This window comes from Giraffa tippelskirchi, chromosome 7 (genome assembly GCF_054371585.1).
Source record: "Giraffa tippelskirchi isolate mGirTip1 chromosome 7, T2T-mGirTip1v1.2.pri, whole genome shotgun sequence".
Taxonomy (NCBI): Eukaryota; Metazoa; Chordata; class Mammalia; order Artiodactyla; family Giraffidae; genus Giraffa; species Giraffa tippelskirchi.
Genome location: NC_137281.1, coordinates 107,420,669 through 107,445,171, shown reverse-complemented (window position 1 = coordinate 107,445,171; position 24,503 = coordinate 107,420,669). Strand labels below are relative to the sequence as shown.

The 24,503-nt window shown below is 48.7% G+C and overlaps 1 protein-coding gene across 13 annotated transcripts in view; it reads right to left on the bottom strand.

The window, feature by feature from the left end:
- PTGDR (prostaglandin D2 receptor) overlaps positions 1–24,503 on the bottom strand; it is a 70,442-nt gene that overhangs the window by 9,602 nt on the left and 36,337 nt on the right. For 3 of the 13 annotated variants that reach the window (XR_014058818.1, XR_014058822.1, XR_014058821.1), the window contains exons 3-6: positions 21,011–23,606; positions 19,543–19,654; positions 9,175–9,313; positions 6,235–6,372 (exon numbers count right to left, since the gene is read on the bottom strand). The gene's annotated coding sequence lies outside the window, so the exon portion shown is untranslated. Of the gene's footprint in view, positions 1–4,571; positions 4,642–6,234; positions 6,373–9,174; positions 9,314–19,542; positions 23,607–24,503 lie in introns of all 13 variants that reach the window. The other 10 variants (XR_014058817.1, XR_014058820.1, XR_014058816.1 and 7 more) reach the window with 7 other exon arrangements.

Below are 24,503 nucleotides of genomic sequence, written 5' to 3'. Positions count from 1 at the left end.
CCTGGGCTTCGGGCCCTGCTGTAACGTGAGTTCTGGAATAGTAATTACAGGTGCCCCGAGTTGTGAGTACAGAAGAGATGCACCGCTTTCTCTTGCAGGTCAGCCCACTGAGATGAACATGTAAGAGGCCTAGATAGATGCTGTGCTGGGAGTTGGGGTGGGTGGGCACTTCACCCTGCAACTCATTTCACCCTGCAGGCATTTCTGTATCTCCTGAACACGTGAATCCTAGGAAGACCCTCCTGAGTTGGGGTTATCACAGGCCCTTTACAGACAGGGTGTGCAGACCCAGAGATGGCCAGTGACCTGCCATGGATACACAGTTTGGGCACAGCAGAGCAGGGTCTGGAATCCAGGCCTTCTGCTGCAAAACCCGGCATGATTCCCAGCAGGTGACCCTCCAGGCCCCCACACCGACAAACGGTTTGAACGTGCCCTCTTGTGAGCCTCAGGCTTGGCTCCTGGGGTGCAGCACCTCTCCAGCTTTCCTCCTCAGAAATGGGTCCCATCCTTCCAATCTCCCTCTTCTCATTGTCCCTCTTTGACAATGGTTGAGACAAACAGGATGAATCACTTCTAAAGCAGAAGCAAATCTGCATCACCCACAGCACCTACTCAGTCAATTTCCTGTGTTAGGTATAGGGGTTATTTCTCCAGAGTTTTCAAACTCCCACTCAGATCCAAGACCAGACTCTGCCTCCAGGGGCATGTCTTGTTTGGGGTATGATTTAGGAGACAGGGTGGGACTGTGTGGCAGGGCTTCGAGTTAAATGCACTCTTCCTGAAACACCACCACTTTCATTTCTCCAGTAGGATCCTGATAATTGAAACACATCTTGTAACTTGTCAGCCAGGATGAGTCCCATATTATAGCTCTGAAAATGCTTTAGAGTTTATGAAGTGATTTCACATCTAAAAATGTTCTTGGTCCTCAAAACAGCTATGAAAGGTAGGGCAGCAATTTAGACGCATCATGTGGGACTTCCCTGATGGTCCAGTGGTTAAGAATCTGCCTGCCAATGCAGGGGACACAAGTTCAATCCCTGGTCCAGGAAGATGCCACATGCTGTGGGGCAACTGGGCCCCAGTGCCACAGCTACTGAAGCCCACATGCCTAGAGCCCATGCTCTGTAACAAGAGAAGCCACTGCAATGAGAAGCCACTGCACTGCAACTAGAGGGTAGCCCCTGTTTGCTGCAACTAGAGAAAGACCGGGTGCAGCAACGAAGACCCAGCACAACCATAAATAAGTAAATTTAAAAAAACACATCATGTAATAGATGAGGACACTGAACAAGGCTCAAAGAGGAAGAGGACTTCATAGCTATTCAGAGCCAATATTTGAATGCAGGTCTTTTCACTCCACGGAGAAGGCACTAGCGACCCACTCCAGTACTCTTGCCTGGAGAATCCCATGGACGGAGGAGCCTGGTAGGCTGCAGTCCATGGGGTCGCTAGGAGTCGGACGCGACTGAGTGACTTCACTTTCACTTTTCACTTTCATGCATTGGAGAAGGAAATGGCAACCCACTCCAGTATTCTTGCCTGGAGAATCCCAGGGACGGGGGAGCCTGGTGGGCTGCCGTCTATGGGGTCGCACAGAGTCGGACACGACTGACGCGACTTAGCAGCAGCAGCTTTTCACTCCAAATTCCGCTTACCTCAGATAACTGGGAGTTGCCTTAAAGCAGAGGCTGACAGGACTTAGAGTAGGAGGGTTTTGATAGGAATGTGGAAAGGATGAGGGGAAAAGGTTCTGGAGAAGGGGCACCTGGATGGCAGACCTTGGCTAGAGGGAAGGGAATGAGCCCCACGGCATTGACAATTCAGGCAGGGGAAAGAGCGGCCTGGTCATGCCTGCGTGTGTGCTGTCACTTCAGTCGTGTCCGACTCTGCGACTCCATGGACTGCAGCCTGCCAGGCTCCTCTGTCCATGGGATTCTCCAGGCAAGAATACTGGAGTGGGTTACCATGCCCTCCTCCAGGGGATCTTTCCAACACAGGGATCGAACCTGGGTCTCTTATGTCTCCTGCATTGGCAGATGTGTTCTTTACCACTAGTCCCACCTGGAAATCCTGGCCTGGCCATGGGGGAGGCTGCAGAGGAGAAGTAGGTCCTGAAATCTGGGGAGTCAGAGCCTGAGGGCCTGGGGTCAGCCTCTGTTCAAGGCTTCCGTCTGTCCTCTGGGGTCTGAGGGCCTTGCAGCTCCGCACTGTCTGCTGCCTGATTCCTGGCCAAGTGTCTTGTGAGCCTGTCAGCACTGACCTACTCACACTGGCTCGTGACTCTGTTCTTCATGTGACCACAAATGAGTCAAGAAGGGAAGCAGGCGCCTAAGGGCTTTTGGGGAATTCCCGGGATGCAGGCCATTCGAGGTTTGAGTGTGAGAGGAGTCAGGGGGCCTGAGAGGCTGGGGCTCGAACGGCTGGTTGTGAAGCCACCCTCCTCCAGGTCAGGGGCCAGTTAAAATGTTCCCAGATCCAATGTAATTCTTCTCCTGCCAAGTGGCATCAGTGTGAGGACGGGCACAGAGGCCCCACTGGTGGTGGAAGGCCTGCCTCTGTGCCAAGCGGTCTGCGGGCATCTGGGGCACAGTGCCTTGATGTAACCCTGGGAGCTCCACTTTGTGGGTGAGCAAACAGAGGCTCTGTTTTTCCTAGGAGAACAAATGGAGTAACCTTAGCAGGAGCTCTAGGCCTTAGGCACAGAGATTCTCATTTCTCATTTAATATTCTCATTCTTAATTATTCTCATTTATTTGTAAACTTAATCATATTTTAAAAACCACATCTACATATTACACACATATGCTATAAAAGATAGAACTAGGCCAGTTCTTAATCTAGGGTCTGTGGGATCCCTAGAGATCAAAGGATAGAATTCAGGAGTCTGAAAGTTGGAAGGAGAAAATAAAAATTTTTATTTTCACTGACCTCTACCTGAATTTTCCTTTCCTCATCAATAATGTGGCAACATCATTGCCAGTAGCAGTATTAGCACTGGCAGTATTAGGAGAAATGATGCTAGTGTCATGGGGAGAATTACAGTTATTTTCAAATCATTTTTTTTCAGATATTTCAAAATATGGTTTACATTCATTGCTGTTTTGAAACCACATTAGTGATTATACTTGTTGCTAGATCTTGGTATTTTATGCATTGATTGAGAAGCACTGTCTACATTATTTTTTAATATTTGAAAGCTACACTTTAATATAGTTGGTTTCCTTCATAGGCCTATGTTATTTATGTTATGCATTTAAGAACATTATTCTGAGAAAGGATCCATAGGCTTCTCCATATGACAAAGGAGGTTATGGCATAGACTCACACAAGGTTACAAGCCCCTGATCTAGGCCTGTGCGTGTGTGTGCACGCGCCAGTGCTAAGTCACTTCTGTCGTGTCCAGCTCTCTGCAACTCGATGGACTGTAGACCGCCAGGCTCCTCTGTCCATGGGATACTCCAGGCAAGAATACTGGAGTGGGTTGCCATGCCCTCCTCCAGGGAATCTTTCCGACCCAGGGATTAAACTCACATCTCTTATGTCTTCTGCATATTGGCAGGTAGGTTCTTTATTACTTGTGCCACCTGGGAAGCCCCATTCTAGGTCTGCCCTACAGTCTTTTGGGAGGATCCTGATTTTTTTAAAAGACTATTTTCCAGTTACATCAGAAAGCTGAATGCTGATCTGGTTATTTTACATAATCAAGTGAAATTTAGGGATTTTCCTGGTGGACTAGTAGTTAAGACTCTGCACTTCCACTGCAAGGGGCACAGGTTTGATTACTGGTCAGGAAACTAAGATCTCACATGCTGGGCAACCAAAAAAAAAAAAAGGTGAAATTCAACTTCCTGCCTTCACTGGACGGTGAGCAACCCACAGCTCTCCAGGTGAACATATGTAACAGCCTATTAGCAGAGAAGTCTTTCCGCTGAGGGATGGCCCAGGATGGCCAGCCATCGTCTGGATAGTCGCTGTTTTCTCATTGCTACCCACTTCTCTCCTTTATCACCCTGTCTCTCTGGGGTCCTCGTTCCTCTTAACAAAATGTGCTCTGGGGGACTTCCCTGGTGGTTCAGGGGCTAGGAATTCGTGGTCCTAAAGCAGGGGATCTGGGGTTCGATCCCTGGACAGGGAACTAGATCCCACACACCGCAACTAAGAGTTTGCATACTGCAACTAAAGGTCTTGTGTGCCAGAGTGAAGATCAAAGATCTTACGTGCTGCAGCTAAGAGCCAGTACAGCCTAATTAATTAATTAATTTAAAAAAAAGTGCACTGGGAGAAAGGTCCTGAGTGAGAGGGGTTGGGGTGGAGGGAGTGGCCCACCTAACAGAGGAGCTGGTTGCAGTGCTAGCTAGGGCATGGTAGGACCAGTCACCACACTTCCCTGAGTCTTGTGTTTCTCAACTGTAAAATGGGCGTAAAGATATCTGCTCTTTTTGGCATGAACTCAATAAGATGCTAAATGAGAAAACAATAGTGGTACAAGGTCACAATGATCATCCACTCACACTAAGGTATAGGCAACTGATAAAGCTCTAAGGATGACTACTCTTGGGACTTGCCTGGTGCTCCAGTGGTTAAGACTCTGCACTTCCAATGCAGGGGACATGGGTTCCATCCCTGGTCGGGGAACTAAGATCCCACATGCATCACAACCAAAAAAAAAAAAAAGGAAAAAGATTACTATTATCAATGTGCTTGGTATTGAAATTGGGGATGGAGTTAGGTTGAAGAATCCACTTTCTTCTCTAATAGTGAGCCCTCCCTTCACACACATAGGGAAACAGCACAGATTCAGAATCATATCGAATCCTGGCTCTTCCCTGACAGATGTCTGACCTTGGACAAGATGGTTTCACTTCTTTGAGACCCATTTTACCACCTGCTTAGTGTTGACAATAACAGAATCGACCCTGAGTGTTATGAAGATTCAGTAAAAACCTGTGTCAAGAGCACTTAACCCAGAGCTTTGGGGGAAATACTGGAAAAATGTTTATTGATGAATATGATCTTGATCTTTTAGGATTCAAATCCTGGGTGGGTGACTAGGCCATGAGTCATTAAGGCAGGCTGGACCCACCAGAGGGCTAGTGTGGGGAGGAGGCTGAAGGAAGATGGAGCTCTCCCCCACCTCCCCCACAGGGCTTCCTACTAACATGGGGAAGATGCTGCCCAGAGGGCCTGGGGGGTGAGTGCAATCGACATTCCCCATGCCAGTCCCCTTGGAGCTGACCCCAGACCGCAGGGTCAGCCGGTTGGGCCCTTGCAGGTTTTGTGTCCTCCCTCAGTCCCCTGGGTTTAGGCCGCTGGACTGCCGGCAGGCCTGATGCTCAGCTGCGAGTGGATCTGGCTTCTAGGCCAGGCCTGGAGACCCATGAGGAAAGGCCCAGGAGTGGAGCTGCCTCGTGGGTGAGGCCCAGAGTCTCCCTCCTGCCTGGACGGCTCCTCAGAAAATGAGCAAGGCTGAAACTGGTAGGGACATAGCAAAGTGGGAACCAGGACCCAAAATGAGGAGCTAAAACCTAGAGAGGAAGGGGCACCCACACAGAGCATACCACATGCCAAATGGCGCTCTCCTCAGAGCTGACTGCAGCTCCCAGGGACTGCATCTCACTCTCTGAGCCTTGCAGGCCGCCCTTCCTCATGCCCACCTCCCTCCCCAGAACCTGGCAGCTCATCTCTCCTCCATCTCACCTCCCCCAGGTGAACTGGCCCCTCCACACACACCAGAGCCTGAGCTGCTTGGCTAGGACCAGACAGGTGGACCGGGTAGGGGTGGGGCACACACTCAGGAGTCGCCCAGGTGTTTGCCAACAGAGGCCCATATTTAATGCCTCCGACGGAGTGGTTACAAGGATTGCTTCTAAAGCTTCAGCCATTCATACATTACTTACTGGAGTTTTGTTACCTAAACGATTAACCATTTGATATTTCTCAACTCCTTTCAAAACTTAGACTAGTCCCAAGCAATAATATCTGTGAATTCATGAGTTTGATGGCAGATTTATTTGTTCTTGATTTATATTTGGATCAATACATTGGTTTTTGTTTTTTAAATTTGGCCACACAATGTGGTCTGTGGGATCTTAGTTCCCCAACCAGGGACTGAACCCACACCCTTGGCGGTGAAAACATGAAGTCCTAACCACTGAATTACCAGGAAATTCTCAGATCAGTATAGTAGTAAAACAATGAACAATTCATCCACATATCATCTAAACTCACCTTATGGATCAGGTTTTTAAATTCATCTTGTGGTCTGTGTGGAGGAACTATTTAGTGGAAAGACAAGGATTTTGGGATCATAGCACACAGGTGAGCTTGGGAAAGTCACTTAACCTCTCTGGGCTTCAGTTTCCTCATCTGTAAAATAAGCACAGGTGTGAATACTGAGCATAGAGTCCAGCCATGGTAGCTTTTCTCCTTCTCTGGGAATCCTGCCCACTTCCATGCAGGATAACTGAAGTAGAAATCCTAGTCTCTTCAGCCCTCTTCTTAACCATGAGGAGCTACTGCATTCTAGGGTATTCTCTACTCTAAAGGCATGACTGCGAGGAGGTGAGTGTTCCTTTGGCACCTTACTGAAGAACCCCAGGGGAAGTGCTTCCTGGCTTCTGTCCTGAGACCCTGTGCTGCAATGTCAGCTCCTGTCTTGTATTCCACCCTCAGTGGAAATGAGAGTTAGGGACCCTCCTTCATGGGCTTCCCAGGTGGTACAGTGGTAAAGAATCCACCTGCCAATACAGGAGATGCAAGAGACCCAAGTTTGATGCCTGGGTTGGGAAGATCCCCTGGAGAAGGAAATGGCAACCCACTCCAGTATTCTTGCCTGGGAAATCCCATGGACAGAGGAGTCTGCCAGGCAATAGTCCATAGGGTCACAAAAGAGTCAGACACGACTGAACACACACACACACACACACACACACACACACACACACACACGTGACAAAGGAGTCTGCCAGGCTATAGTCCATAGGGTCACAAAAGAGTCAGACACGACTGAACACACACACATACACACACACACACACACACACACACACGTCCTCCTTCAGGGAAGAGCAGCCTGATGGTGTAGAAAGGCTTGTGGGAAGCTGAGTGCAATCCTGACACCACCATTGCCTCCTTCTCTGTTTTCTCATCTGTGAAATGCGAGGTACCTTGGATGTGAACCTGGCCTCTCCTCTACGCAACTTCCCCCACTGCAGATGGGGTGGGTGGGAAGGACAGGGACTCCTGCCCTTTCCTGAAGGTAAGAGTGTTTGTCTGCCAGGCTCCTCTGTCTATGGGATTTCCCAGGCAAGAATGCTGGAGTGGGTCGCTATTCCCTTCTCCAGGGGAACTAATTTGTTTCCTACAGAGGAACTAATTTGTTTCTCTTCTGTTTGGGAATATGGGAACCAGGAGGGAGCAGGGTGAGGTCCGGTAGGAGTGGAGAGGAAGTTGCTGATGAGGGTGGGAGACTTTGCTCCTAAGCCCTTTCCCCCTGGAAACATCTTCCCTGTCCCCTCCCCCATACAACCACAGGGAAGAGTCTAGCCTAGGTTTCCAAGGATAGTATGGGAAGGGTTAGATCAATGTGAGGTGGGGAGTGTGCCTAAAGAGAAATCAAACTGTGCATGGCGTCTCCCTCTGAAGAGTGTACTCTGTATACTGATCTGTCTCCATGAATGAGAGGGTTCAGAGAGCACCTAGTCTCCACCCTGCTATTACAGAAAGGGGAGCTGAAACCTGGAGAAGTGTTGTTTGGGGATCACACAATGGCTTGGCAGCAGAGTCCCGCCCCCTGCTCCCATCCTTTCTGCCCTGCCTTCCCACCTTTCATCCCCCAAGCTCTGAGGACACTCCCAGAGAGATTTGGGCTTCTATTTAAAAAAAAATGTTCTAATTGATTCTTAACAGGAAGTGTAGGCTTTTTTTGGCTCTGAGTTGACAACCACAGCAGCTACACACATACTCAGATAAGCAACATATGCTCCCACATACATCCCCCCTTCAAGTCTGCACAGCTGCGTGCACACACACAGAGCCACCTGCTTGTACTTGTTGGCATTTAGGTGCACAGATAAGACATACCTGTGCACTTCTCTCCCTGGTGCCAGGAGAGGCCCAATCAGAGGCTCTCACCTGGTGCTCTGTGACCTGCCTTATGTTTCTGTAGTGGAGGGTGGGTTTGAAGGGGTGGAACTGAGCCAAGGGGATCAGGCATGGATTCAATGGGTAGCAAAGGCCTCCATGACCCAGGTTTGGTCCCAGAGCTGATGTCCACAGTTCTGGGCCTGGAGGGGGTGTCATTCACAGGACAGAATGAACAGGAAACCACCAATGTGGCATGGGTGGGGGGAGGTCAAAGAGCCTGAAGAATGGGGCTGTGGGGAGGTGAACTGCATGTAAATGGCAAAGCCTAGACTTGAAACCAGGCTCCTGGTTCCATAGGCACACTTTTTTTTTTGCTCCAAAGCAGCTGATCCACAGAACTTCCATGGACAAAATAAAGGAAACAGTATTAGTGGGTGTCTAGGTGGGGTTGAGGGAAGCTTCAGGGATGAGTTGGCATTTGAAGCTGATTTAAGAATGAATGAGACTTTATTATTAGGTGAGTGGGAGGAGACGGGGAAGGGCATCCCTAACAGTGGGAACAGTATAAGCCAAGGCAGTGTGAGAAGGTGCAAGGGACAGGGCAGGGCAGAGTAGCAATGGAACGGGAGCAACTGGCAAGAGAGGTGTGTGGTCAGAGCACTGGGTTGAGCTAGGGGATTGATGTGCATGTCGGGGGGGGGGGGTGGTGGAAGAACCTTGGGTGCCAGGCAAAGGCATTTGGGTGCCAGGATATCCTGGCAGGTGTGTAAGAAAGGGTGTGCCTCCATCAGTCCTGTGTTCCAGAGGCTCACTCTGCCTCCAGGAGGAAGGATGCTAGTGAGTGGAGCAAGGAGGAGAGGCTAAAGAGGGGAGTGTCCAGGCAGAGGTTGTGGGGCTAGAATCAGGCCTGGGACAGGGAGTGGAAATGAGGGGGTGGTGGCAGAAGAGAGACAGCCTGAGGATGGACAGAGGAAGGGAGAACTATGCAGCCACCGGGCAGAGCTTCTACGACCACTGAGTGCCCACCTCCTCCCCAACCCAGGCCACTGGGTTTAGGCTGGAAGGCCTCAGAGAAAGTCTTACCTCTGTTCAGACTCCCCGCCCTTTCCAGGTTCTGCCCATCTCCTCTACTTCGCTGGGAGAAGCAGCAGGGACCCCACCTGTAGGCAGAGCAGGATTTTCTCCTTTCTCTGCTAGCTGAGGAGGAATACTGAAAATTTCTCTGTAGAAGACGAGCAAAACAAAACAAACGTTTATATTCAGAGCTGGAGGGACAACACTAGCTCCCAACCACTGACAATAGACGCAGGCTCCACGAGCAGTGAACCAGGGACCCTGCCCCTACAAATGGCTGCTGGTGCCTCTGGGAAGTCAGGTGGAGCCCTGATTGCCATGTTGGATGTGTGCAGTTATTGCTTCAATAGCAGGTGTGGAATGGTCATGCTGATTGGCCCAGCCTGGTCACATGCCCAGCCTTAACTGCAAGGAAGGCTGGGAAAAGGAGTATCTGGCATACTTAGTCTCAGGCATGGAAGTTGGGATCCTCCTCATGCATGAAGACTATCCCACACATAGGAAGGGGTTTCAGATTCTGAGTGGTCAACACGAATGACAAATGTCCAATATGCTACCTTATAGAGATGTTTGTGAGAATTAAATGACTTATTCCATGTACACATGTTTTGCAAAGCATCTGGTATTGGCTTGGTCAATGTCAGCTCTCACTCTATTAAACTGTAAGCTTCATGAGGGCAGGAATTGAACCTCTTTTCTGCTCTCTACTGTATTCCTAGTGCCTAGTGTAGTGCCTGGCATATAGCAGGGCTTGACAATTTAAAAACTTTTTCATTTTTTAAAAAAAATGTGAACCATTTTTAAAGTCTTTATTGAATTAGTTACAATATTGTTTCTGTTTTATGTTTGGTTTTTTTGGCTGCGAGGGATCTTAGCTCCCCAACTACGGATAGAAACCTCACCCCCTGCATTGGAAGGAAAAGTCTTAACCACTGGACCACCAGGGAAGTCCCACAAATATTTGTTGTATGAATGTCTTGCCCCTCAAAGCTGGGCTCTGTCCAGCCTTTCTCTCCTCCCCCTTTCTTCTTTGCCTTGGCTGTGACCACAGCATTTTCCAAGGAGAAGGCACATGCCAGAACATAGAGAACAGTGTAACAGGAGTCAGGTGCCCACAGCTCAGCTCCACCATAAGCTCTGTGAGGAGGGCAAGTCACCTCCCCTCCCTTGGTCTGGGTTTCCACACCTGCAGAATGGGTACAATAACCTCAGCTGCTATGTCCCATATCTCTGGTATCAGGGACAAATGAGAAAATGTGAGAAGTTGATTGCAAAGCCACAAAAAACCTTCTGCACCTAAGCTGGGGAGGAAGTTGCTGCTCAAGCCATTCAAGGAGAAGTGTGAAGACCCCACCCCTAAGGATCCGCTTTTGAATGGGGGCCAGGGGAATGTAGGTGGGGAAATGGCCTTCCTCTTCCCTCAGTGGAAAGGCCTCGTGTTCATGCACTGTGAACTGAAGCTATTTTTATTTTTAAGCACAACTGTGATTATGACAGGGCCTCTTCCTGAAGGGGAAGGGTGGGGAGTAGACCTGAGTCATCAGTGGGGCTGCACAGCTGACACAAGTCTGCAGTGAAAATTAGTCCTATCCCCCAAAATGACTCTCACCTTCTGTCTTCCTCAGTAGAGGTGCCAAAGAGAGCCGAGGGGTGGACTACATGCTCCAGGAAGGACTAGGTCAGTCATTGGGCTCAGGGCCTGTCAATCGTGGTTGATCTTCCAGTGAGCTATGGGCTGGCAGTGTCCCTGGGCGGGAACCTGAGGACCACCGGAAAGAGCTGGAAGAGAGGACTGAACTGTGCCTGACACATCCTTCTGGCGCCCTGCTGGGATGGCCGGCTGAACTTGAAGTTCAAAGCAGCGTTACTGGGAACTGATTGTGTGTCTGCACTGTGGATATGGACTTTACATCTCCTTGACTTGAATTTTCCCAACATCCTCCCGCTTAGGTAGAGGTGACTTGCCTCGGTCTTATAGATAAGGGTGCCTAGGCTCCATGTGGATATGACTGACTCAGCTCCACTGCACTCCAGACTATGAATCCTGAGCTGAGGGAGCCAACAGGAAGGGTGATTATTTTCTTTACTGGAAGGATAGGGAAAGGCTTCCCAGAGAGGGTGACGTTTGAGCAGGCCCTAAACAATGAGCAGGATTTAGCTCTGTTAGGGGGCAGGGAGAGGAGAGAAGGAAAGGCCTGTGACACAGAGGGATATGGCGTGGACAAAGGTACAGAGGTGAGACAGTGCATGGCTTGTTGGGGCGGGGGGGGGGGGGTGAGGGTGGGGGGATGGTGTCAGGTAACTCTAGGTGACTGGGGAGTGTCACGGGCACTGAGGATGCTAGGGAGGGGCCTTGCCTGCCAGACAAGGGGTTAGGGCTCTTCAGGGTTCCCGCAGAGCTGGGTAGGCCCTCGGCATTGTCCCGGAAGTGCGGTCATGCAAAGAGAGGGGAGGGGAGCCCACAGGGGGAGGTAGTTTGGGGGGGCCGTTAGGCCCAGAGGAAACCAGATGGGTTTCCTGTCCTGGAGCCTGAGCTCAGGCATTGGTGGGCCAGGGGCCCTGCAGGCTGCTATGCCTCCATCAGAGCCTTGGCGCCTGGCTCCCCTGTGCTCCCCAGGGCTCCTCTCCTCTGCCCTTCTCTGAGCGCCTCCTCTGTGCCAGCGCCTTTGCACACAGTGTTCCCTTTAATCCTCACAAACACCTGCAAGGTGAGTGTCACCCCCGTTTTGTGAGGGAGGAAACAAGAGCTTAGGGGACTTGCTCCTGGTCACACAGCTCCTCTGGGTGATCTCATGAAGCCTCCACCATCATCCTTCAACAAAAGGGTCCTCTGAGCTCTGCTTTTAGTCAGGGCAATGACAGCCTTCTCCCTTCAGTGAGAAGGGGACCCTGAGGCCAAACCTAGCTGTTACTCACCTGCCTCCCAGGCACCCACAGTACAGATTCAGATGTTCACTCCTGAGAGCCCCGTAGAGATCATTTTGTCCCCTCTGCATATTCCAGATGGGGTAACTGAGGCCCCGAAAGGAAGAGACTTGCTTGGGTTCCCACAAATGGCCCTAGTGATGATTGGCCAGCTTCTTTTGAACAAGAGTCTCTCACTGAGGCTCTAGCTCAGCTGAGAAACTGAGAAGTGAGGGACAGGTGGGTTAGAGCAGAGGCCTGGGGGTGGTGGCAGTGTGTGGGACAGAGAATGGCCTGGGACTTCTAGGAGCTCAGAGCCAAAATGCACTCAGCCCCTTTATCCCACTCGGCTCACTTCAGACAGATGTCCTCCCCACCCTCCAACCCCAGGATGCTTTACTGCCATCTGCCTGAAGAGTGTCCTAATAACTACGCAAAACCTGGTGACATTGAGGTGACTGTGCCCCTAGAGTTGTGCAGTGCATAATTTGTACAAATGTGAGTGGCTGCCCAGCCCCGAAAATATTAACTATTCCCACTTCTCTATCCCCTCTCTTCTTCCCCTTACCTCTTCCCACAGAGCCAGGGAGCAGGAGGCCATGTCTCACCAGCGTGGGAGAGGGAAGGAGGGACAGAGACAAGGGAGGAGGGAGGCGAATGTGGAGGGCGATAGAGGGAAAGGGTAGGACTCATTTCTGCTATCAGAAACCAAAACCGAAACTCCTGACAGGAGGCAATGTGAAAGGCAGGTCTGCAGATAGACGCTAAGATTGCAAGGCGACACTGAAAGAGCACAGCCTCCATAACCACCTGGTCAGAGACTCCCGACGTTGTGTCACCTAGACCAGACCTTGCCCTTCATGCTGACAAGAAGTGTGCAAGGCCAGAGGCATTTCCTCTGTCCATGGAATTCTCCAGGCAAGAACACCGGAGTGGGTTGCCATTCCCTTCTTTAGGGAATCTTTCTGACCCAGGGATCAAATCCTCATCTCTTTTATTGGAGGCAGATTTTTTTAATGTCTGAGCTACCAGGGAAGCCCAAGGATTCAAAAGGCTCCTTTAGACATTACAGTGCCCAACTCTAGGGTTAGAATCTTTGCTGGAATACAGGAGAGGGCACTTCTCAAGCCACAGAGTCACCTAATGTCCCAAAACTAGGTGACCCTTAGCCTTAGTTGGTGTTAGTGTCTGTGTGGACATGCACACAGCAATGAAGCACGGACAGCTGGCATCAGTGTGCCTAGAAGAATGGGACTGTATTTCCTCCAAGTTGAGTTCAGGACATGTGAAGTCACATGGATTTTTGTGACCCATCTGGCTGAGATGGTTTATTTAGGTGCCACAATGTTTAGAAACCTCAATCTGAGGCTCTTGCTGCTTTATTCCAACAATGAGATGGAATGTTTGAAACTTGGGTTGCCTTTAGAAATTCAGAATTTGTATGGTTACCATTTATTATGACGTTTGTGATTCGATGAGCCAGTCCTATATCAGGGACCCAGGTGTCACCCCTCCATGGAGGTTCCTGGATACTTTATGTGGGGAGGGATGCTGTTCCCAGAGCGCCATGGCTGTTGGCTCCAGAATGGGCAGCCTCTTGTGTTTAATTAATCTTTGTATCTCTCATTATGACAAGAAGCCTCCCCTCCCCCTGGGGTTCTCAGAGTGTAAGCTCCTGGCTTCTCTGTTTGTGGGGTGACACCTACTCTGTGCTGGCCTCACAGAGATAGGGAAGAAGTGGACAAATGAAGGGGCAGGGCCTAAGGGGATCTGGCTCCATCATTTCTCAGCCCTGTGGTCTTGGACAAGTTCTGTTCCTCTCTGAGCCTCAGTTTCTTCAACTGGAGATGGGGATGACTTAAATAGCTGACTTTTCTTGAGCACATACTGTGGGTCAGGCACTTTGTTAAGCGTATTACATGCAGTAGCTTGTTCAGAAATACTGACAAGGGCTTCCAATGTGCAAGGGCCACTACAAGGTCAGCTGATGAAGTGGAGATTTGGATAAGTTAGGTGACTTCCCAAGGTTATGTGCAGATGAGTGGAAGAACTTGTACCCCAGAACCCACACTTCTAACCAACTCACTGGACTAGATGGAGCCCAGGGGGCCAGGAGGACAGGCCTGTGGAGAGCTCAGCATGGAATTGGCTTAGGTAAAGTTCGGGATGGTGGTGCTGTTATCCATGGAGGCCAGGCCCAGCTGGGCTAGAAGGTGCTCAGCCTGACTCAGGGGCTGGAGCAGGGAGAGTCCAGCCAGGTGACTCCACAGGATACTGTGGGAAAAGGTCCTCTAAGCCAGGATTCATAAAAAACATGGCCAGCAGGAGGGGTGAAGGCTCAGAGCCCTAAGAAAGGGAGCTGGGCTACCCCTGAGCAGGATCTTTCCTCTCCCCTCCCCTCGGATGCCCCCACTGAGGGCAGGAGCCTTAGAGAAAGACAGCTGAGCAAGTAATACAAGAAGGAGCAGGTCACATTCAGTTCTGCCAAACCCTCAGAACCCAGGCTGAAGAGCGTGGGTCTGGGAGTGCCCCAGAAAGCAGGTCATCGATGTGGCAACCATCAGTCCACTCACCGGGCTGCCTCTGGGGATCTGGCTTAGCCTCCCTTTGTAGTGCCACAGCAGCTGAATCCACATTGACCCTGAACCAGGACCCACACAGAGATGGCCCCGAGCAGAGGGAGTTGTGGCTTGCTTAAGGACTGCCCTCCCTGTACCCAGCTAAGGCTGGCAAATCTCTCAGCCTGCCAAAGAGGAGATGCATCTGCAGTGTACAACCCCAGGGGCTGGACACACACATACACACAGGCACACATGCCCACAGCACTCAGAAACCCAGGCTGGGTGGATGCAGAGAAGTCACAGGAAATCTAGTAGCCCAGCTAAATCCAACAGGCCAGAGTCTTTGGATCACCCTTGCTTCTTTTCTCTCATACTTCACACTCAATCTGTTAGCAAACCCTATGGGCTCACTCTGTCCCCACTGCCACCTGAGCCACCACTGTCTGTCTCTGGGACACTCTAGTAGCCCCCGCACTGACCTCCCTATTTCCATCCTTAACCTCCATAGTCTGTTCTCAACACCACAGCCAGAGTGACTATTAAAAGATCATATCATTCCTCAGAGTGAAGTCCTCCAGTGGCCCTCTTTCTCAACACACTCCACTAAGATACCATTTCCTACTGCTCCCTTCACTCTGCTCCAGCCACTCCAGCCTTTCTTCGAAACAGTCAGTTATGAGACTTCCCTGGTGGTCCAGTGCTTAAGGATCTGCCTTGCATTGCAGGGGTTATTGTTGTTGTTTAGTTGCTAAGTCATGTCCGACTCTTTGTGATCCCATGGACTGCAGCACACCAGGCCTCCCTGTCCCTCATTATCTCCCGAAGTTTGCCCAAGTTCATGTCCATTAAATTGGTGATGCTATCCAACCATCTCATCCTCTGCTGCCATCTTCTCCTTTTATCTTCAATCTGCAATGCAGGGGACGTGGATTCAATCCGTGATCTAGGAGCTAATATCCTACATGCCGCAGAGTCCTTGCACCGCAGCTACTGAGCCCATGCGCTCTGGATCCCATGTGCTACAACTAGCTGACACAGCCAAATGAAAAAAAAAAAAGGGTCAAGTGTACTGTCATATCTCTAGCATGGTCCCCTCTGCCCAGGACTCTCTTCCCTTGGATATCAGCAAGGCCTGATCCTCAGCCTGCTCAAATGTCACTGTACTTCTCAGTCTTTCAGCAGAATACAACACTCAGGATTATTCAAGTACTATTGGCAGAAATGTGGATGTAAGGAAACCCAAAGGGAGAAAGCAATGCACAAGCCCAGGAGTGTGGGGTGCCTTTAGCTGCTCCCAGGCCTGAGCGGGAAGGAAAGAAGTGGCTGCCAGAACCAAGAAGGTGAGGGAGAGGGCCAGCAGGCCAGAGCTGTGACCCCACAGGGAGAGAGCTGGGAGAATAAACCCCTCCCTCTCCTTCTTGTCTCCTCTATGAGGGCTGCCCATCGCTTAACCAGGCTGATGGCAAATGGATGTCCGTCATCTGTTTGCCTCCAATTCCCAAGTTCTCATATTTTGCCCTGTTTTCTTTCAGGGTTTTTTCCTATCATATTTACATATTCACTCGGTTATTTGTATTGTCTGTAAACTCCAGGAGGGCAAGAAATCTCATCTTTTTCATTCTCTGGGACTGATGCTGAAGCTGAAGCTCCAGTACTTTGGCCACCTGATTTGAAGAGCCAAGAGCCATTGGAAAAGACTCTGATGCTGGGAAAGATTGAGGGCAGGAGGAGAAGGGGTGACAGAGGATGAGATGGTTGGATGGCATCACCAACTCAATAACATGAGTTTGAGTGAACCCTGGGAGATAGTGAAGGACAGGGAGGCCTGGCATGCTGCAGTCCATGGGGTCGCAAAGAGTCGGACATGACTGAGCGACTGAATAATTGATGTCTACTATGTGCCAGGGATATCTGTTGTTGTTCAGGCATCAATAAATAATCCCTGAATAAATGAATGCTGGGACTTGCCTGTTTAAGAATCCGCTTTCCGATGCAGGGATCCCTGGTCAGGGACCTGAGATCGCATGTGCAGCAGATCAAGTAGGCCCATGTGCTTATACCCGTGGGCCTGTGTAGCATGTGTGCTCCTGTGCGCCACAACAGGAGAGCCCGTTTGCTGCTACAAAAGAGCCCTCATGATGCAATGAAGATCCTGTGTGCCGAAACTACGACCCAAAGCAGCCAAATAAATAAATTAAAAAAAATAAACGAATGCCTACTCAGTCTCCCTGGGCATCGGGGAGAAGGCCTTTGGGTCCTTTGGGTCCTGCCTGGGGAACGATTGGGTGAAGGACATTATTGTCTGGGGCTACGGATCAGAGAAAAGATAGCGGACCCCGGCTGGGTAGGAGGTAAGTCTGACGGCCTGTGCTGAGAGCAGCCTGCTGTATCTGAGGTTTCCAGAGCAGATCCCTGCCTCCCTGCAAGTCTGTGATGTTGAGTCCATAGGACTGTCCTTGGCAAAGGTGTTACTGTGTTTGGTCTCCTGAACAGGATGCCACTCTGTAAAATCTCCTATATTGTGAATTAGTTCTTTGAGAGTACGTCTGGCCCCTCTCCTGGACCTGCAAGGAATGTTTCTTTCAAGGTGGCCTAAGTTCACCCTGCAGTGGAGGTCTAGGAGTCACAGGCCTCCCCTGGCCAGGCCTCAGGTTCAGACAGACAGGGCTGTGGGGATCCTGCCTTACCCCACACTGCCCTTTGGGCTCTTGGGCTCTCTTTCTTGTTAGGTACCCAGAGTGCTGGGGTCTCCTCAAGACGGCATTGTCACCCCCCTCAATAAGCCTCAATGTCCTATGGAAGACAACAAGGTGACTTGCAGCCCTGCCCCCCTCAGTTGTATAGTTGTGCATTTTCTTTATGGGGCTTCCCAGGTGGCTCAGATGGTAGAAGAATCTGCCTGCAATGCGGGAGACCCAGGTTCCATCCCTTGGTCAGGAAGATCCCCTGGAGAAGGGAATGGAAACCCACTACAATATTCTTACCTGGAGAATCCCATGGACAGAGGAGCCTGATGGGCTACAGTCCATGGGGTTGCAAAGAGACTGAGCGACTAACACTTTCACGTTTTTTTTTCTTTATGGGATCTGTCAATCCAAACACCAATAGATTTGGAGAGGAAGCCTCGGAAAATGATATTAATCTTCTAGAAAAATAAACATTTGAAACTAGCAGGAAAATTCTGGAAAAGGAAAGGAATGTGCCACATAATACTTAGAAGTCTTAAAGTAAAACATTGATAATTTGAACATGTGAAAGCACTGAAAAACCTGAATGGAGAAAATTATATATATATGTGTCAAAAGCCTGTAGTCCACACTGGGAAAACTATTTGTAACACAATGTCAGATAAAGAGCTAATCTCCTTAATATACACATTTTAGAGATCAGTATTTAAAAAGACAACTAAATTTTAAAATGGGCCAAGTATATAAACAGACAATTCACAAGGAAAGAAAAATTTTTAATGAACTGTTATTACATGAAAGATACTTACCTTTCCTCATAATTAAAGAAACGCATAACAAAATAACAAATACCATTTCAACTGCCAGATTGGTACCAATTAAACTGTTTCACAATGAATAGTATCAGTAGGGAAAGTCAGACTTGAACACTGTTGGTGGAAATGTAAACTGACCATTTTGGAGGACAATTTGGAAATGCCTACCGTGGTAGAGTGAAAGTGTCCACGAATTCTTTGAGACTTCTCCCATAGGAAGATGGGGTCTGTGTCCCCTTCTCTTGAACTTGGCTAGTCTATGAGTTCTCTAATAAAATGCAGCAAAAGTGATACTGTCCTAATTCCAAGTACATCCCCTTAGCTTGTCCAGTGGGTTTCACTTCTTACATCTTACCTGAACTGTGATTACCTGACATCACCTGCTCTGATGAAGCCAAACCATGTGGGGAATCCCTGGAGGATATGACACCACATGGAGAGAGAGAATTTGAGGAGCACTGAGGCTCGGTTGCGTTAAGTGATAAAACCAGCTCAGAAGAGAACCAAAGATGAGTCATCCAACTCAGCCCTTCCTGAATTCCTGACCTAAAAATCATGACTCAAATAAAATGGTGGCATTAAACACTGAGTTTTGGGGTAGTTTGTTATACAGCCATAGGCACCTGGAACATTCAGATTTAAATTTATTCTTGAGCTTCCCTGGTGGCTCAAGAATGTGCCTGCCAATGCAGGAGACATGGGCTCCATCCCTGATCCAGAAAGATCCCAGATGCCTCAGAGCAGCTAAGCCAACGTGTCACAACTTTTGTCTGTGCTCTAGAGTCTGGGAACCACAACTACGGAGCCGGTGCGCCCGAGAGCCTGTGCTCCCCAACAAGAAAAGCCACTGCAATGAGAAACCTGTACACTACAAGGAGGGCACAGCCAAAAATAAATACATGGATAAAATAAAAAAAGAGAGAAACTTAAATAAATAAATTTATTCTTTGAGCTAGCAGTTGCCCTTCTGTGAATCTAAACTACCAAGATGTTTCCACAAGTGCACAAAAACACAACAAAAACACCTGACTGAAGAAATTCATCACAGCATTGTTTGTGATAGCCTGAGACTGGAAAAATCTATCTGCCCATCATTAGGGGAATGGTTAAATGAATTCTAGTATATCTAATTAATGTTATATACTGCACCTGCTGATACCCTGAGACAAGAAAAAGTCTAATTTATGGTTCTGTGAGCCTCGGGTGACATAACAGAAGAGTTAAGAGCATAGATTTCAGAGCCATAGACCCTGGCTCTGCCATTTATGATCTGTGTGACTTTAGGAAAATTGTTTAATCTCTCTATACCATAATGACCTCACCTGTAACACGGGAATGATAATCATAGTCCCTACTTCAGACAGCTGTGGTGAGAAATAAATGAGTTAAAATGACAAGCCTGGGATATACCTGTGATATATGTACTTTGAAGATGCAAAGAGCTTGGAATTTCAGTTGGGTTGGGCCAGATGGTTAATATCCTAAAGGGACTGCATAGCAAAGGATCTGCTGGATTGCCAGCCTAGGACAGGAAAAGAAGAGTCAACAAACAAAGGTTTGAAGGCAGTGGGTGGGAGAATGTTTGTAAAAAAGAAAAATGGACTCATCCTCTACTTCCTATTCTGCATCTTGCTTTCTTTAGGAGATTCTTCCTACCTCAGCATTCACAGACACACTTGGTTCTTTTTAACAGTTGCTCAGCATTGCATTGAATGATTGCACCTCAATTTATCTCACCATCCTCTACTGACAAGACTCTTGCATTGGTTCCTGTACTTTGCTATCATTACAGACAACACTGCAGCAGACATCCTTGCACCTTTATCTCTGCCTGCTCACTGATATTATTTCTATGATATAGATTCTTAGAGGAGTTGTCAAGCATAAAGTATATGTTTCTTTTAAAAAATTATGATAACTCTTGTCAAATTGCTTCAATATCTGGTCCCATTTTCCCCTCCACTGCTTTTGTTTCCATACCTTCCATACTGTTTGTTTGCACATTTTTTTAGCATTGTTTTGCCAAGTATTATTAGATCTTGTTTTCAAATGAATACACTAGGGCTGAATTAGCCACCCTGCATGCCTTGAAAGGTTCACTGTCTGGCAGGATTGGCGTGGGGATAGCAGTGTAGTGCGGAATGATAGCTGCGGACAGTTACTTCCATCAAGGCCAGAGCTGGCACCAAAGACAGGACCATTGGCTCTGGGAACCTGTAAGAAAGAGCAGCATTTTGGGTCTGGGGCAATCAAGGAAGCCTTCACAGAGGAGGTATTCTGCCTAACCTTTGCACTGGCTACAGAGCACTTTTAGAACACTGACTCATTGAATTCTCACAACAGCCCTTTGCACTAGGTAGTAGTATCTCCACCTTTCAGATGAGAAAACTGAGTCCTGGAGAATGAAGGTCTTGCCAAACTCTGTCCCCCTAGCTCTGAACTGCCTTTTCCCTTTCTCTTTGTTGTGCTTTCTCCATCACCTCTACCCCTAGCCCTCCTGTCCCCATCCTGTGCCACACTGATTGGGCTGGCAGAGCCCTGGGCTGTGGGCACTACCCATGGACTCAGTCCAGGCCTGGGTGGCCTCCTTACAGAGCCCTGGGACACAGACCTCATTGTGCAGGTGGACTGGGCTTTCATAGCAGGCTGGCCCTGGCTCCTCCTCTGGGGCTCACCACACGAAGCTGTCCCATTTCCCCACCCAGGAATGCCAGGTCATCACATCCCTTCTCCACATCCCTTGTCCCACTTTGCGACCCTGTGGACTGTAGCCCACCAGGCTCCTCTGTCCATGGAATTTTCCAGGCAAGAGTCCTGGAGTGGGTTGCCATTTCCCACAGTAATTTCCAAATATTCTGTACAAATAAAGTCATTCTACCTTTTCCTTCAAGATTAGAAAGGCCCGAGGTTCTCCGGGAGGTCCCTGGTGAAGTGGGAAATAAGGGGAGTGGGAATTAAACTGGAAGTTAACTCCACATTACTAACATCCCTGCCACAACTCTTCCTCACCCAAGTTCTTAGCCTGACATTCAAGGACTTTCATTGGCAATTTTGGGGAAGCCTCAGAAAAGAGAGCAGCAGGAAATCAGAGTGGAAGACACAGCAGGGAGAGCCTCCTCCTTCACCAGAGGACACAGTCAACCATAGATCAGATTACAGCCTGTGTCCACCAGCCTCTCCGGTGATCGCAACAGATTACTTATGCTCTCACTGGAGCAAATTACATCGGGTATTTCCCGATGACAGCTCTTTGCCGGCTCTGGCTCCCCCGCTTGTAGACAATGGGAACTGCAGTCGAGCAAAATAGGCTCCGCCCACTCCCGGAGGAGTTCCAGGGGGAGGTGCAGCTTGGGGAAGCAGGGCGCCCACGCGCCCCATAACTCTCTTGTCCGTTTCCTCTGCACCGGGGTGCTTGCTTGCGCTGTTTCCTGAGGTTTCCCCCCAGATCGCTTTCCTCCTAACGACAGAGCTGCCCCGTAGAGTTGGAGTACCCCCGCGGACGCTGGCCTGAAGAACGTCCTATGTCCTTATCGGCAGTCGCGGTCACTGCCCCGCCCGGGAACAGCGCTGGGTAAGGCGCCTTGGGGCACCTGAGTTCGCCTTTGGAGAAGCACAGCTGGATTCCACTCTGAACTCACACTTGCTTGCAATGTGACTCTGGGCGAGTCATTAACCTTTCTGAACTTCACTGTCTCCTCTGTAAAATGGAGCTTAGATTTATTATTTACTAGCAGTTGCATCCTAGGGTTGTAAGGATGACTCGATGGGATGGTCCAGATGGCAGGTGAGAGCAAGATAATAATCACCACCATAATGGGACACTCCCTGGGTGCAGGTAACTGCTCTAGGCATTTTGAAATGGCCCTATAAAAAGGTATCATTAACAGATGAGGTATCATCCACAGATGAAGTATCATCTACTAGTTAAGAAATTGAGATTTAGTGATTTTCCCAGAGTCAGACAACTAGAGAGGCCAAAGCTGGGACTGGAAAAAGGTGGACATGGGTACACAAGTGCTGGGAAGTGTGGGTGGGGGTCCAAGGTTTATGAGTTTAGGGGGGTGCTCAGAGGCCTGAAAAATATCCAGCTGTTCCTCCCTTTGGGTCATTATTCAATGTTTTCTGATAATGGATTATTCATGCCTTCTTAATGCTTTTGTGGGCAGAGACCTCAAAGACCATCCACACCTCTTTCGTTATGGACAGCCAGGGAGAGACTTTCCAGGGTCACATTGGCTGGGCAGCTCCGAACTGTACTGGAGCTCAGCTCCTTTCCTGTGCTCCTGCTCCTCCACCCATCCTTCTGCTTTGTGGGAGCAGTTGTAGTGGGGGATGCGCCTTCCCACCCACAAACTGCCCACTCAGTACAGGTCCCTCTCCAGAGCCTCCCACTGGCCACTGCTGACCCCACTTGGCCAGGACCTTCTGCCACTCCCCTCCTCTCCCTCCTAAAGATAGTCTCGGTCCCTCCCTCCTCACAGGGGTAATGCCCTAACCAGTGCCTCCCCTGACTCCCAAGTGCTGGCATAAAATCAGCCAATATTTTACTATTCTGTGCTTGTTCGTGTGCATCTTTGTTTTGTTTTGTTAGAAAGGGGCTAAGCAACAACAGTAGAAGGTTGTTGTGTCAGTCAGGATCCATTTGGGGAACAGAATCACTTTGAGGTTGCATGATAGAGGCTTTATGATAGTAATTTGCCTTGCACGGTTGTGGAAGGAGCTGGGGAAGACAGTGACCAGAGGGGAGTTACAGCATCAGTGGAGTCAGTAATCATTCTGAGCAGCCAAGTTGGTCCAGCTGTGAAGGGGAACCACAAGGGAGACTCCAGGAGGTCTGTGGGAAGCTGTTTCCTCTGTGTAGAGGGTGCCTCTGGGTCTGCACTGAGCATCTGTGGTGGCAGGAGGCCACTACTGGTCAGTTGGATCATCAGTTGGGAATAAAAGCTGGAGATGGAGTGGAGGAGAGAACAAGATGGATGCTGCAGGTCTTAGATAACTGACTATAACAACCTTCAGAGACTTGACTTTGAAACCTGTAAACATTTTATATAGTTCTAAAACAAAAGTACGTTAAACGTATCTAAACAGTTCACTGCTGTACGTGATATATGAAAGAGTAAATCCTAAGAGTTCTTATCACATGGGAAAATTTTTTTTCCCTTTTCTTTAATGTTGTATCTTCATGAGATGATGGATGTTCACTAAGCTTATTGTGGTAATCAATAATGTATGTAAATCACATCATTATCCACACAGTACTGTATGTCAATTACAGCTCAATAAAATTGGAATGGAAAAAAATCTAAAAAGCAAAATGAGGACTTAGCTGGTGATCCATTAGTTGAAAATCCGTCTGCCAATGCAGGGAACACTGGTTCAATCCTTGCTCTGGGAAGATTCCACATGCTGCAAGCTGCAACTACTGAGCCCATGTGCCACAACTGCTGAAGCCGGAATGCTCTAGAGCCCATGCTCTGAAATAAGAGAAGCCACTGGAATGAGAAGTCGGCACACCGCAAATTGAGAGGAGCCCCCACTCGCAGTAACTAGAGAAAGCGCTAGAGAAAGCCCACACGCAGCAGTGAAGACCCAGCACAGCCAAAAATAAATAACTAAATTATTGTTTAAAAAGCAAAATGAAATAAATAAACCTATGCCTGTTGAGTTGGTAGCATAATCACATAGAGAGGAACTATTCCAAGTGGCTTTAAAACAGTAGTGTGACTATATAGTTACCCCTTGGTATCTTCGAGGGATTGGTTCCAGCACCCGATAACCCAAATCTGCAGATGTTCAGGTTCGTTATAGAGAGGCATGGTGTTTGCATCTAGCCTACCCACATCATCCCACATTAAATTATCTCTAGATTACTCGTAATTCTGAATACAATGTAATGCTATGTCAGTATGTGACAAATTCAAGTTTTCTTTTTTTGAAAGTTTCTGGATTTTTTTTCCCAAATATTTTCGATCTGGGGCTGATTGAATCCTTGGATTCAGGCCCTGCAGATATGGAGGGCCAGCTATAGGTCCCTAGTGGGATGTATACAAAATGGCAAGACAAACTTTAAAAACAAAGTTTTCAGGAATCAAGTTATTGGTGATTGTGTTGAAATTGTTATTCTGAGACTGTTGTGAATAGATTATAGGGTAAAGTAAATGAGGAGTTCCAACATGGGAGAAAGAAAACACAGATGTAATTTTGATGATGTTAGGTAAAACCCTGTTGTCTTGAATTTGAGTTGATAGTCATGAGTAGGAACTTGTGATATATTTTATCAGAAGACAAATGAACAAACATTTCCTAGCTCTATCTACCGAAAGGTCTTAGAAATAAGATCAACCCAATAACAGTTATCACCCCTATGTTTA